The sequence below is a fragment of the Somniosus microcephalus genome, chromosome 19, assembly GCF_052327205.1.
Source record: "Somniosus microcephalus isolate GS21.2 chromosome 19, FLI_Smic_1.0, whole genome shotgun sequence".
NCBI classification, from domain to species: Eukaryota; Metazoa; Chordata; class Chondrichthyes; order Squaliformes; family Somniosidae; genus Somniosus; species Somniosus microcephalus.
In genome coordinates, this window is record NC_141005.1 from 39,391,437 (window position 1) to 39,405,927 (window position 14,491).

General features: G+C 46.4%; 1 protein-coding gene across 5 annotated transcripts in view; it reads left to right on the forward strand.

Moving 5' to 3' along the window:
- mlxip (MLX interacting protein) overlaps positions 1 to 14,491 on the forward strand; it is a 122,067-nt gene that overhangs the window by 7,727 nt on the left and 99,849 nt on the right. Inside the window, exon 1 of one of the 5 annotated variants that reach the window (XM_085961643.1) lies at positions 3,262 to 4,775. The exons of the other annotated variants lie outside the window; for them this stretch is intronic. The gene's annotated coding sequence lies outside the window, so the exon portion shown is untranslated. Of the gene's footprint in view, positions 1 to 3,261; positions 4,776 to 14,491 lie in introns of those variants that run through there. 5 annotated transcript variants of the gene reach the window in all.

Genomic DNA, 14,491 nt, shown 5'->3' on the forward strand with positions numbered 1-14,491 from the left:
TTCTTTGGTAGAGAATTCCACAGGTTCACCACTCTCTAGGTGAAGAAATTCCTCCTCATCTCTGTCCTAAATGGCTTACCCCTTATCCTTAGACTGTGACCCCTGGTTCTGGACTCCCCGACCATCGGGAACATCCTTCCAGCATCTAGTCTGTCTAGTCCTGTTAGAATTTTATAAGTTTCGATGAGATCCCCTCTCATTCTTCTAAACTCCAGCGAGTACAAGCCCAATCGACCCAATCTCTCCTCATACGTCATTCCTGCCATCCCAGGTATCAGCCTGGTGAATCTTCGCTGCACTCCTTCCATGGCAAGAACATCCTTCCTCAGATAAGGTGACCAAAACTGCACACAATACTCAAGATGTGGTCTCACCAAGGCTCTGTACATATATTCATTACTGCAGGTTTGTTAATAGGCAGCGTATAAAAGAAAGAACGTACTTGCACAGCATCTTTCACATCCTCCATACACCCCAAAAAGCTTCACAGCTAGTAAATTAATTTTGAAGTATTATCCATATTGTTATGCTGGCAAACGTGACAACCAGCTTGCATCAGCAAAGTCCCATAAACAGCAGTGCGGTAAATGACCAGTTCATCTGGTTTGGTGATGGTTTTAGTTGAAGGATAAATGTTAACTAGGACATTGCTCTTCGTCCAATAGCACCATGAGATCTTCCGTGTCCACCTGCACAGGTAGATGCTAAAGCTGTGGTGGAACTGAATCTGTGTTTCTTTGGGTTCTGTCCCAGCATGAATAAGCATACACCTCATTAATCCGGAGAAGAATGAGAGGGGATCTCATTGAAACATATAAGATTCTGAAGGGTTTGACGGTAGATGCAGAGAGGATGTTTCCCCTAGTGGGGGAATCTAGAACTAGGGGCATCATTTCAGAATAAGGGGGCACCCACTTAAATCGGAAATGGGGAGGAATTTCTTCTGAGGGTTATGAATCTTTGGAATTCTCTTCCCCAGAGAGCTGTGGAGGCGGGGTCATTGAATATATTTAAGGTGGAGATAGACAGATTTTTGAACGATAAGGGAGTCAAGGGTTATGGGAGCGGGCAGGGAAGTGGAGTTGAGGCCAAGATCAGATCAGCCATGATCTTATTGAATGGCGGAGCAGGCTCGAGGGGCCGAATGACCTACTCCTGCTCCTACATCTTATGTTCTTATGATTTTCCCTTAGCACGGATTGTTTTGGCACAGGGCACAGCTGAGTGCTAAAATACTGTCCCGGCCTTGAAACATTTCTGATAAGCATAAGATTTAGAATTTATTATGAACATATGAAAAGACTTGTGAGGATGGTACTTTATGATGTTAGTAAAAAGTATTGAAAAAAGAAAAAGATTTGCATTTATATAGCACCTTTCACGACCTCAGGACGTCCCAAAGCACTTTACAGCCAGTGAGGTACCATTTGAAGTGTAGTCACTGTTGTAATGTAGGAAATGCGGCAGCCAATTTGCACACACACAGCAATGTGATAATGACCAGATAATCTGTTTTTGTGATATTGATTTGAGGGATAAATATTGGCCAGGACACTGGGGATAACTCCCTTGCTCTCGGGATCTTTTACAGCCACCTGCGAGGGCAGACGGGGCCTCGGTTTAACATCTCTGGAAGACGGCACCTCCGACAGTTCAGCACTCCCTCAGCACTGCACTGAAGTGTCAACTTAGATTATGTGCTCAAGTCTCTGGAGTGGAACTTGAATCCACAACCTTCTGGCTCAGAGGCGAGTGTGCTACCAACTGCTGACACGGAAGACAAATAGTTGCAAAAAAAGGTGTGAAGAGTGAACAATTGGAGTTCAAATCCGAAGTTCTAGGCTTTTATAAAGCTGTTTTCATCAGTGGTGTAATGTCTGATATTTTGTTCAGCCGATTTCTAATGAGTGTCAGTATGCTCAGACAAGCTGTGTAGGACCGTGCTTGCTCAACATATGAAGCTTGCAAAGCTTTGGTATTAACTGATGTTTTTAAATCATGTTAATTCACTGTATCAGTGTAAAAATTTGCAGTGATTGCATCTCGGTTATTAACCTTTTGGGGACATATTATGAAACTTGAGCCTACTGATGGTTTGCATCTGAAACAGAAAGAAAACCATATTTAAGTAGATGTATCTGCCATAATATTTGTTTTTTTTAAAATTTGTTTATGGGATCTGGGCGTCGCTGGCAAGGCCAGCATTTATTGCCCATCCCTAATTGCCCTTGAGAAGGTGGTGGTGAGCCACCGTCTTGAACCGCTGCAGTCCATGTAGTGAAGGTACTCCCACAGTGCTATTAGAGAGAGAGTTCCAGGATTTTGATCCAGCGACTATGAAAGATTGGTGATATACTTCTCAGTCAGGATGGTGTGTGACTTGGAGGGGAACTTGGAGGTGGTGGTGTTCCCATGCACCTGCTGCCCTTGTCCTTGTAGGTGGAAGAGGTCGCGGGTTTGGGAAGTGCTGCCGAAGAAGCCGTGGTGAGTTGCTGCAGTGCATCTTGTAGATGGTACACACTGCAGCCACGGTACGCTGGTGGTGGAGGGAGTGAATGTTTAAGGTGGTGGATGGGGTGCCAATCAAGCAGGCTGCTTTGTCCTGGATGGTGTCGAGCTTCTTGAGTGTTGTTGGAGCTGCACTCATCCAGCTAAGTGGAGATTATTCCATCACACTCCTGACTTGTGCCTTGTAGATGGTGGAAAGGCTTTGGGGAGTCAGGAAGTGAAACACTCGCCGCAGAATACCTAGCCTCTGACCTGCTCTTGTTGCCACAGTATTTATGTGGCTGGTCCAGTTAAGTTTCTGGTCAATGGTGACCCCCAGGATGATGGTGGGAGATTCGGTAATTGTAATACCGTTGAATGTCAAGTGGAGGTGGTTAGACTCTCGTTTGTTGAAGATGGTCATTGCCTGGCACTTCTGTGGCGCGAATGTTACCTGCCACTTATCAGCCCAAGCCTGAACGTCGTCCAGGTCTTGTTGCATGCGGGCATGGACTGATTCATTATCTGAGGAGTTGTGAATGGCGCTGAACACTGTGCAGTCATCAGCGAACATCCCCATTTCTGACCTTATGTTGGAGGGAAGGCAATTGATGAAGCAGCTGAAGATGGTTGGGCCTAGGACACTGCCCTGAGGATGTCCTGTAGCTGTGATGATTGACCTTCAACCACCACAACCATCTTTCTTTGTGCTAGGTATGACTCCAGCCAGTGGAGCGTTTCTTCCCCCCCCCCCCCCCCCCCCCCCGATTCCCATTGACTTCAGTTTTACCAGGGCTCCTTGATGCCACACTCGGTCAAATGCTTGTATGGTGCTGGTGTTGTAACAACTGGTGTAAGTGACTGCTACAGGAAATGATAGAACAAGCTTTGAAGCTTGGCTATGTAAAAAAAAAAAAAAATACATTCACTACTTCTGTTACAAAAAGGAAACATGGCCATAATGTTTACTTCAATCATTTAGGAGATGGGGACGTGAAGTTCTGTCCAGCCTCTCTACTCATTTTGGTTGATACAGCTATTTATTGATTTGTAATTGGGATAGTCTGAGAGTTATTTACGTGATTTGGATGAATGTAGGGTTACTCTGGCCTTAATATCCAAGGCTGGGGTGCATAACAGTCTGTTCTAAATTTACTTTTCACTAATTTCCATTTATCTCCTCTGCTCCTAATTTATTTGCATTCTTGGAAGTAATCTGCCAAATTAAATAGCTTTAAAAAAAAAAAAAGTAACCTTACAGATCAGCTCAAATATTCCTGAGAGATTTCTGCAGTGTTAATAAGGAAGAGGAAAGCCTTTTCTGGCATAAAGGAAGAAAGAACTTGCATTTACATAGCTCCTTTCTGGACCTCGGGACATCCCAAAGCGCTTTATTCGAGACAGTGGAAGTAACTAAAAGCTTTTGAATATGGGGCAAAATGTTGCAAGTTGAAAGGGTTTAGAAAAGGAATTCCAGAATACAAGGACATGATGGCTGAGGGCTCCGAACTTCTGGTGGGGAAGACTGATATAGTTGACCAGAGTTGGAAAGTAGCCAGCTGGGATGTCATCACATTGAAGGTTGCAGGGTGCATGGTAGCTGAGGGACTTGTAAACAAAGAGCAAGATTTGAAATTCCATACACTAGGGGAAAGGGAGTTAGTTGGGACTGGCAATACAAGTGGTGGGTGAGCTCGACCTAGTACAGGGAAAGATGTGGGTCGTGGAGTGCTGGGTAAGTTAGTTTGTGTCAGGTGGTGCTGGGGACCACTGTATGGAATTTGTTGAAATCAAACCTGGAGTGATGAAGGTGTGCAATATTTCAAAGGTAGCAGTAGGCAGTCTTCACTGTGGGCTGGTTATGGCATTTGAAGCTCTGCTCCGCTCAGGGTTGAACAGGATACAGAGGCTGTGTACCATTAGCTTCCATCTGAGCAGACTGCCAGAAAATGGAATGGAATCAGGGGCGAAGGTATGGAGTTACTGGTTAGAGCTGAACGGTGTGGCTTTGGTCTTGCCAGTGAAGAAACTTCTGGCTTCTGTACAAATCAATGTCAGACAGGCAGCTGGAACTGAAGTTAAGCTAAACCTGGGTGTGCTTACTCCTTAGTATACATGTGGAAAATGACCCCATTTGCTGAGAGCAGCACGTAGATGAGAAGTAGGAATATCTTTTCCCAACCTCCCTCCTTCCCTCGGGTCTTGCGGGACACAGCAAGTTAAAAAGTGGACAGCTGTTTGTGCTTATTCTGTCAATAATGTTTGTGAGCTGGCTACCAGGATGTATAGTGAGTACCTGAGAGCACTTGCAGAATACTTAAATGCATGTTCTAATGTGTTAAAGGAACATGTGTTAAGGGAAGTGGAGAATCTGCTTAAATCGTGAAGACTGTTAGAACATTATTTCAAGACATTGTCTGGCAGACTGTGCATACAATAGATGCTTTTCTAAGTAGATTTCATTATTATTGTACCATAAGGATTGCCTGGATCTTGTGTCTGTTGGAATATGATCTTGTATGACTCATGGGGCTGTTATTACAAAGATGACTAATGAGACAAAAACCATAAAGTTGCATCATACACACCAAATGTCACCGTACTTACGTAAAAAATGTTTGCTAAATAGATCTTGGTGTCTTTGCTCCACTTGTATAAAGTAGATGATGTCATGAGAAATTAAGTCGACCATAAAGCTTGTGAGAAATGCAGTTACTAAAAAGAAATGCTCAGCTACTGAATATGAAAACAATTACTTGCTGTTCCTTACACTCAAGTGTTTCTAGGTTTTTTTTTAAAGCTCATACTGGCCTATTATTGATGAGGGTGCATTGTAAGTTGTTGTCACTGGCCAGTTATATTTACTGGTTATCATCTGGACTGTTGATTTTGCATTCTGCATATTTGAATCTGGCCCTTTTGAGGTTCTACCCCTCTTGCCTCTCCTTTTAAAATACTTCTTGTTTACTACCTCTAAACTCTATCCTGAGGCCTCCCTTCTTATGTTGCGAAGAATAGCAGTAAGCCTGAGGATTGGGAAACCAGCAAAGGATGACCAAAAATTTGATTAAAAGGGGAGAAAATAGAAAGAGCGTAAACTAGCAGGAAATATAAAAACAGATTGTAACAGCTTCTACAAGTATGTAAAAAGGAAGAGAGCAGCAAAAGTAAACATTGGTCCCTTAGAGGCTGAGATAGGAGAAATTATAATGAGGAATAAGGAAATGGCAGAGACTTTAAACAAATATTTTGTATCTGTCTTCACTGTAGAAGAGACACAAAGCATACCAAAAATAGTGGGAAACCAAGGGGCTGATGAGATTGAGGAATTTTAAAGTAATTAATATCAGTAGAGAAAAAGTACTTGAGAAACTAATGGGACTAAAAGCCGACAAATCCCCTGGACCTGATGGCCTACATCCTAGGGTTCTAAAAGAGGTGGCTGCATTGGTTGTGAACTTCAAAAATTCCCTAGATTCTAGAACGGTCCCAGCGGTTTGGAAGGTAGCAAATGTAACTCCACTATTCAAGAAAGGAGGGAGAGAGAAAACCAAGAACTACAGGCCAGTTAGCCTGACATCAGTCATCGGGAAAATGCTGGAAATCATTGTTTAAAAAGAAAAGTGGTAACGGGGCACTTTAACGTAGTAAAACGTCCCAAGGTGCTTCACAGGAGTGTTATAAGACAAAAAATTGACACCAAGCCACATAAGAAATTAGGGCTTGGTCAAAGAGGTAGGTTTTAAGGAGCTTCTTAAAGGAGGAGAGAGAGGCGGGGAGGTTTAGGGAGGGCGTTCCAGAGCTTAGGGCCTAGGCAGCTGAAAGCACGGCCACTGATGGTTGAGCGATTATAATCAGGGATGCTCAAGGGGGCAGAATTTGAGGAGCGCAGCTATCTCGGGGCAGTGGAGGGGGGTTGTGGGGCTGAAGGAGATTACAGAGGTAGAGAGGGCCGAGGCCATGGAGGGTTTTAAAACAAAGATGAGAATTTTGAAATCAAGGCGTTGCTTAACCTGGAGCCAGTGTAGTTCAGTGAGCACAGGGGTGATGGGTCAACAGGACTTGGTGCAAGTTAAGACATGGGCAGCCGAGTTTTGGATGATCTCAAGTTTACGCAGTGTAGAATGTGGGAGGCCAGCCGGTAGTGCGTTGGAATAGTCAAGTCTAAAGGTAGTTAAGGAGGGATATACTTGCATTGGAGGCAGTTCAGAGAAGGTTCACTAGATTGAATCCTGAGTTGAAGGGTGTGCTGCCTTTCTTTAGGAATTTGTTTAGTTTTCCAGTTAATTCAGGGGTTTGAGTAATTTGGGTCGATTTCCATTGTGTGCCGCCACCTAGTGGATATTTGGTACCTAGCAACTGCAGTAAAGTAAACTACTGTATATCACAGACCTGCAGCCACACATGGTCTGGGAAGTTATATTCTTGTCACGCTCCAGCCTTGGACACTATTTGTCTGTAAGTACTTGAGAATGTTATAGATGATTAGTGTACACTATATTTTGCAGAAAATGTTTAGTTTGTAACCTTTGTAAGCAAACTTACACAGCTAGCCGTGAAGTGCTCGCTCTCTGTCTAGCTGGTTAACTTGTAGCTGTATTTTGATGCACTATGTACAGGGCTAATTTAAAGAGAATGCCTTTCAGTTTGCTAAATGTATATTCACAGTAAGCTGTGTTTCCACATGTTTTGGTAAGTTACATGCCAAATGTACTGTGTTGCTCAGGCGTACCTAAATTTGTGTATGCATATCAGTTATGTGCTTGTATACTAATGTGTGCTTCCATTTCTGTATTGTATTTCAGTTTCACAATAAGAATCTTTCAGTAAAGTTTACAAGAAAAGTCAAGCCTTGTGATTTTTATGGGAAGATATCAAGTTGTTAGCTACCTGTCTAGCTCTGCATAGGAATGCGCTGCAAGGGCAGAATAAAGGGGTTGTCCTATGAGGAAAAGTTGAGCAGGTTGGGCTTATACTCATTGGAGTTTAGAAGAATGAGAGGTGATCATAAGATTCTGAGGGGGCTTGACAGGGTAGATGCTGAGAGGATGGGGTCGATTTTCCTGGAGCCGTCAGGCGGGGTTTCAGGTGTGGGGGGGGGGGGGGGAAATCCTGAATTCGGGGGTCCCGACACCATCCCGCCCAAAACCCCGCTCCACGCAAGTTTCAGAGGCGGCGGGTACCCGCCCCGCACTGGGACCCGCCGACCCCAGGCGGGAAGGGATTAGTGCCAATTAACTGCCTGTTAACAGGCAGTTTTTAGCCTAATCCCTATTTTGAGGGGTGTCGTGTGGGATTCCCGATGGCTCCAAACAACGCCAGGTTAGAGCAGGCGGGCTGTCGGGTTGAAGGAGTTGGAGGGGTCGCGATGTCGGTGTTCAGGTGAGTGATGGGTGCATGAGTGCAAAGGTAAGTGTGTTTGGTGTGTCTAAAGTGTGTAAAGAACTTTTACTTACCTGTACTTACCTCAACAGCCTTTCTTCCTGTAGGCGTCGGGAGCGCATCACTCAGCCGACACGTAAAGCTGAATGGCTGCGATCTGTGAAAAGTGACAGCCTTCAGCTTTGAGTGCTGCTGAGAGCTCTAACTGAGTCTGTGCAGAAGGACTCATGTTAGAACTCAGACTGTCAGTGTTTGGCAGCTTCAAACAGCTGTGAAACACTGATACTTCATCTGTCAAGAACTCTTGACAGATGAAATTGCAGTCTGTGACGTCGCCTGTTGTCGGGTGGCCCTTAATTGGCCTGCTGAGCCCGCTGGTAGAATTGATGTAAAATGCTTCTACATTTTTAAATCCGTTTTCTTATGATTAAAAGTTTTATATTGTGAAGGATTCCTTGAATTTGGTGTTTTATATTGGAATTGTTTTATATGGGGTTCCATATACTCATACAGCATGGTATATTAAGACAAGAAGTTTGGACAGTACTGATGTGGAATACATGTACTCCTATAAACTTTGAAATTTGCGTAAAGAAACTGTAAGTTCACACAATATGTGGAACATTCACTCTCAGTTACGTACTCATAAACATAAATTGCTGCAAACATGCATCATCATAATGACTTATTAACTGTGTGTGCAATTGTTAATACGTAAAAGTTCCAGGAAATAATGGAGTAATTGAGTTACGCCGTGAGTTGCGTCGCACCATAGTTCACTGGCACATTTACCCCGCTCTGCCGTTAGCCTTGCCAATGCTGCCAGATGTCTGCTCTCGCCGCTCAACCCTCCAGTGCAGTCAATGGTGATCGCCAATTTCCTGGATTTACGCCTATTCACAACGCAGCCAGCTAGATTGAAACGTATAGGCATAGGTGACCTGGTAATAATGTGATTTATGGCCAACACGTGACTCGAGCCTGGGAGGATAACAAAGGGACCATTAAAGCTGTGGAGCCTCACCCCAGCAGTCTGGAAATTGTTGTAAGAGTTTTTTTCCCTAAATCTCTCATTTGTAGCAGGTTATTCTTGCCAGCTAAGCCATTCAGAATCCTGTTAGTGTCTGAAGGCAATTACTTTCAGGGCCCTTACCTATTTCTATGTGTAAGGAAGTTGAAAGCATTGTAATGGCCTATCCACTGGGCATTCCACTATTTCTAATTATTATGGACAACCTAGAGGAGGAGCAGAGGGAGCACCTGCATCGCTTAAGGCACCGTAGACAGAGACTGTACCAATTCAGCTACAACCCCCCACAGAGGGTGTACAGGGAACGGATATCATTGAAGGCACTGTCAGAGGGGCTCTGCGTGCGCAGACTGCACTTCAGCAAGGAAGCAATTGGCCACCTATGTGAGATGCTCCATGAAGACCTAAATCTGAGATCCACCTCCTGCAGGGCCTTGTCAGTGGTAATGAAGGTGACCACGTCCCTAAATTTCTATGGCATTGATTCCTTGCAGTTAGGCACTGGAGTCTTTAAAATCAGCCAAGGAGCTGTCAGGACCTGCATTCAACAGGTGACAGATGCTATCTTCTGCGTGGCATCCGACTTTATTAAATACAATGGCCCCGATTTTCGGGCAGCTGTCGGGCAGCTTTTCATGCGGCCGTGGTCCGAAAATCGCAGAAAAAGCGGGTCGGGGACCCCCCCCCCCCCCCGCCTGATTCCCCGCCCTGTCCGACTTTCGGACCGCCGTTTCCACGCGCCCTGCTTCAGTCCCGCCCGCCGCTGGCGGGACTGCTCGTCGGAGCACTAATCACCAATGATCACCTTGTTAAGGACGATTTTCCCGTGCCGTTGCGACTTTGGGGCTTTCCCCACCTGAAACCCACCTGCGGGGAACCCCGCCGATGAGAGCTGGCGTGAAAACAGCTGGCTTGCAGCAGCAGGTCGCTGAGGGCTGAAGATATTTAAAGAGGCAGCATTTGCAGGCTGCAGGACCTTGTTGATCAAGGCTTGGGGGAACTATTTGAAGCCTTAGGAACAGCTGCAGAAGGTTGGAGCCTCACACACTTCTTCAGTGTGAGCTCCTGGGAAGCCCCTCTCACCACCCTAACTCAGGACCTCCTCAACCGAGGCATCTGCTAGAAGCATGGGAGGCCTTTGGCACCTTCCCTTCCTGGCATTAGAGGATCTCCAACAGCAGAGGTGACAGCAGCAGAACCAGGAACAGCAGGATGATTACCAGGAGCACCAGGCTGCTGCTCACTTACCTGCACAAGCCAGAAGGGGCCAGCGCTTGAAAGTGGCTTGAGAGCACCTTGCTGCGCTTTAGGGGGCCAGTGGGACCCGTTTCTGCACTGGCAGTCCTACTCGAGGACTTCCATGAAGATCTGGTTTCTCTGTTCAACAGATGGCCAACGCTCCTCGAGATGTCATTCTCTTTTGAGCACTCACCATGTTTTCCGTATGCTGGCGAGTTATCTCCTCCATGGAGGTTGCCAACCTTTCCACCAACCTTTCCATGGTGCTGCGTTCATGCACCAATGACTCCACAAAGGCTCTGCTCATGGTTGCTATGGACTCCTCCATTCGCTCCACACTCGCAGCGACCCTGGAGACAAAACCTGCCAGAGACCCCTGCATCTGTGCATGGAGATCCATCACCTCTTCTCTTGCGGATGGACACAGAGGCAGAGGGTCGTCATGCAGCACAGCTGAGCTGAGCTGGCACAGTCCTGCGCCCTCCGACAAGGACTCTCCACTGCTGCCCCTGTCTCCAGAATCTGCTGAGGCTCACTTGTGAGATGTGAAACACCAGGTGACAACACTACTCATGTCCCGAAGGTCCCCCCGAGGTGTGAGTGTCTGCGCTGGTGCTGGGTGCGCTTACTTCTGCTGACGCTGCGCCCTCAGAGGTTGGAGCTTCCTCTGAGGAGTCTGGCTGCACAGCCTCTTCCTCCACTGTGAGGACGGGGGCTCTGGATGGTACTGTGGGGGAGTAAAGGAAGGAGTTAGAGATGTAATGCCAAGGTTCTTCTGGTGACTCCCAGCGAGTTGGCATCTGCTGACATCTGCATCCATGCAGCATTGGTCTCAGTGGGAGGCCTCTTCCTCCCTGACCTAGGGAAGAAGACCTCCCTGTGGGCCCTAACCCCATCCAATAATGCCTGCAGTGAAGCCTCGTCGAATTTGAAGGCAGCTCGGCCTCTGCCGCTGGCAGCAGCTGGTGCAGGCTCCTCTGCCATTGTGCAAGAGTGGTTGAGAAGCCTGCAGAGGTGGAGAAGCTTGCTGGACACTTTGAAAGCACCACGAATGATGACATCATAGTGTGGGGATTTCTGACTCGAATTGGACAATTAGCAAGGCTTCCCACATGCTGGGAATTAATTGACCACTTGAGGGAAAATTGCGTGGAGCTGACTGACACTTTTTTGTGTGTCAGAAACCCCACATTCGGGGAAATCCGACCATTCCCCACACAAGCCGAAAATCGGGGCCAATGTGTCCTCTGCACAGCCAAGAGCCAGATCCATCAACTTCCACAGGATTGCTGGCTTCCCCAAGGTGTAGAGGGTTATAAATGGGACCCAAATGCTGCTGAAGGCTCCATTTGAGGAACCCATCACCTTTTATCAACAGGAAGGGTTATCACTCGCTACATCTGCTAATTGTCTGCAATGCCCAATTGAGGATTGATTCTGCATGTAAACTCGGAGCATCAGTGAAGCACTCACAACGGGCATATGCAGCCACTTGAGATTACTTCTTACAGCTTTTTAAAAGGATTTTTATAACTAATTAATTTATTAAAGTTGATTTCAGAAGTTCCAGCTCACTTACCTTCCAGTGCTATACCTCAGTTTGTCTTATGGCGTCTGTTCCCAGCTATTATAGCACCATGTAGTTGGTCTGTGGGGTAAGTCGATCGCCATCCATGAGGTCCTTGATTCGCCATCGACCTCGCCACGCCATAGATGGATCGATGTTCCAGCAAATTATGCTGTAAATATAAGTCGATATGAACGGGGAGCTGAAAAGACCAAATAACGATGTGCTGTTCCAGCAAATTCAGGCCCAATTTTTTTTTTTGTCTTCACCTTTTTAGAATAAACTTTTCACATGCTAAAGTTTATCTCCACTTTACAAAAACACAGTCCCTTATCAAAACAAGTGTTCTTCCATGCACAAAATGTAGTTTCTTAACAATTCTGATGCCTAAAAGAGAGAATTTACATTTATATAGTGCCTTTCACAATCTCTGGATCTCCCAAAGCACTTTACATTAAGCACAAGTGTAGTCACTTGTAATATAGGAAACGCGATAGCCAATTTGTGATTCGGAGTATTACAGCCTGCACCAATTATAGTGGGTGTGCTCATGTGAATGTGGTTTTGCTGCTATACGGGATGGCTGGTATAATGTGGTAGCGCTATTACTACATAACAAGAATGTTCCGCCTATGTGTGTGACCTTTTCCCCAGTTATTTCCAGCTCCACACTGACCAAACTGCAATCAGTGCTTAGTACAAACTGCAACCCCACATTTAGAGGGGATTAGAAGCAATTAAGTATACAAAAGATAATTGAACATGAATGAGGTATTGGTTACTTTTTTTTACGGATTTATGTTTTTTTACAGATTTATGTTTGTTCCTGCATTCAGTGCTCCTTAACGAGGTGTGAATGAGTAAGCACAGCTGCTCTGGCTCAAAATAAACGGAGCACATAAGACACTTTAACTGGCAACTTTGAAATTGACGTTAATGCAATTGGTTATCGCATTTTGGCCGGTGTAAGTGACTGCCCTTTTTACACATTTTGGGGGGGAAATTTGTTGCTTTGCGCCTCCCATTAGCGCCTTAAGAGGGCGTTAATGGGGCGCAAAGCAACTAGCACCCGGGCGCGGCACCGCCAACACCTCCCGTGATATTCAGCGGGAGGTTAGTGGCGGCGCTAACCGCTAGCGTCCCGCTGCGCTGTCGGCGATGATGTCATCGCAGTGCCCCGGCCGCGATCTTCGGTAGCGCCCCCTGACTTACCGCCGGACGCTATGTCCAACAGAGTCAGGGGGGCCTACCTGCGGCCGGGGCGGCGCTATTTAAAGGCGTGGTGCCAGGCGGCCATTTTTGTTGCTGGCCGCCTCCGCTCCCATCCCCGGCCTCCTGATTCCCCCCCCCCCCCCTTGGCGGAGTGCCGCCTCCGCTCCATGAGTCAGGCGCTTCTCTCGGTGCCGGGCTCTTTTGCCGGCACTCTGATCCCCGGGGGCCTGGCTGGGCCCTGGGTCGTGCTGCGCAAGGCCCCTCCAAGAAGGGGAAGAAGGCCTGCAATACCGCGGCGCTTCCAATCGCGCCCCGCTTCCCTCTTGGGGCGCTACCACTCAATTTCGGCTGCGGGGGGGGGGTGCTAATTTTTCCGGAGCACTAAAAGTAGCCCCCCGCCCCCCCGGCGAAGTTAGCGCCCCAAAGGGGGCGTGGCTCAATTTCTCCCCCTTTAAGTGGTGGTGACTGTATTGCTTTGTTGAACAGGCTATTCTAGGAACTATTCTTCATGGAAATTTGTTCCTCTTCCACTGATATCGATGTAAAACTAACTTTTCACCTTCACTCAGAAACTGGGCGCTAGCCAACTTGCCATTTGCAAGCTGTTCTAGAAAATATCAAAATGAAATGGCTATTTTTACCAAGGACTTGGGATCAAGTAACTCCATATCAAAATGTGCAGATGATGCCAAACTGGGGTGGGGGTGGGAGAGGTGGTGCAGTCAAGCTAACACTGAGGGGAAAATGCAACATATTACAAGAAGACATGAGAAAACAGAGTAGGAAGTTAAGTGGCAAATGAACTTTAACATAGATAAATGTGAGGTGATGCACTTTGGTAGGAAAAATAGAAACATCACCTGCACCTTAGAAAATAAGAAACTGAATGGGGTAGATGAGCAAAGGGATCTCATAGAAATTTACAGCACAGAAGGAGGCCATTTGGCCCATCGTGTCTGTGCCGGCCGAAAGCTATCCAGCCTGATCCCACTTTCCAACTTTTGGCCTGTAGCCCTGTAGGTTACAGCACTTCAAGTGCATATCCAAGAACTTTTTAAATGTGATATGGGTTCCTTTTATCTTTCAGGCAGTGAGTTCCAGACCCCCCCCCCCCCCCCCCACCACCCTCTGGGTGAAAAAAGTCCTCCTCAACTCCCCTCTAATCCTTCTATCAATTACTTTAAATCTATTCCCCCCTGGTTTTTGGCCTTTCTACTAAGGTTAATGGGTCCTTCCTATTCGCTCTATCTAGGTCCCTCATAATTTTATACACCTCATTTAAATCTTCCCTCCACCTCCTCTGTTCCAAAGAAAACAGCCTCAGCCTATCCAATCTTCCCTCCTAGCTAAAATTCTCCAGTCCTGGCAACATCCTTGTAAATCTCCTCTGTACCCTCTCTGGTGCAATCACATCTTTCCTGTAATGTGGTGACCAGAACTGTATGCAGTACTCTAGCTCTTCTCGATCTTCCCTAGTGTTTTATATAGTTCAAGCATAACCTCCCTGCTCTTATATTCTGTGCCTCGGCTAATAAAGAAAATATCCGTATATCTCCTTAACCAGCTTATCTACC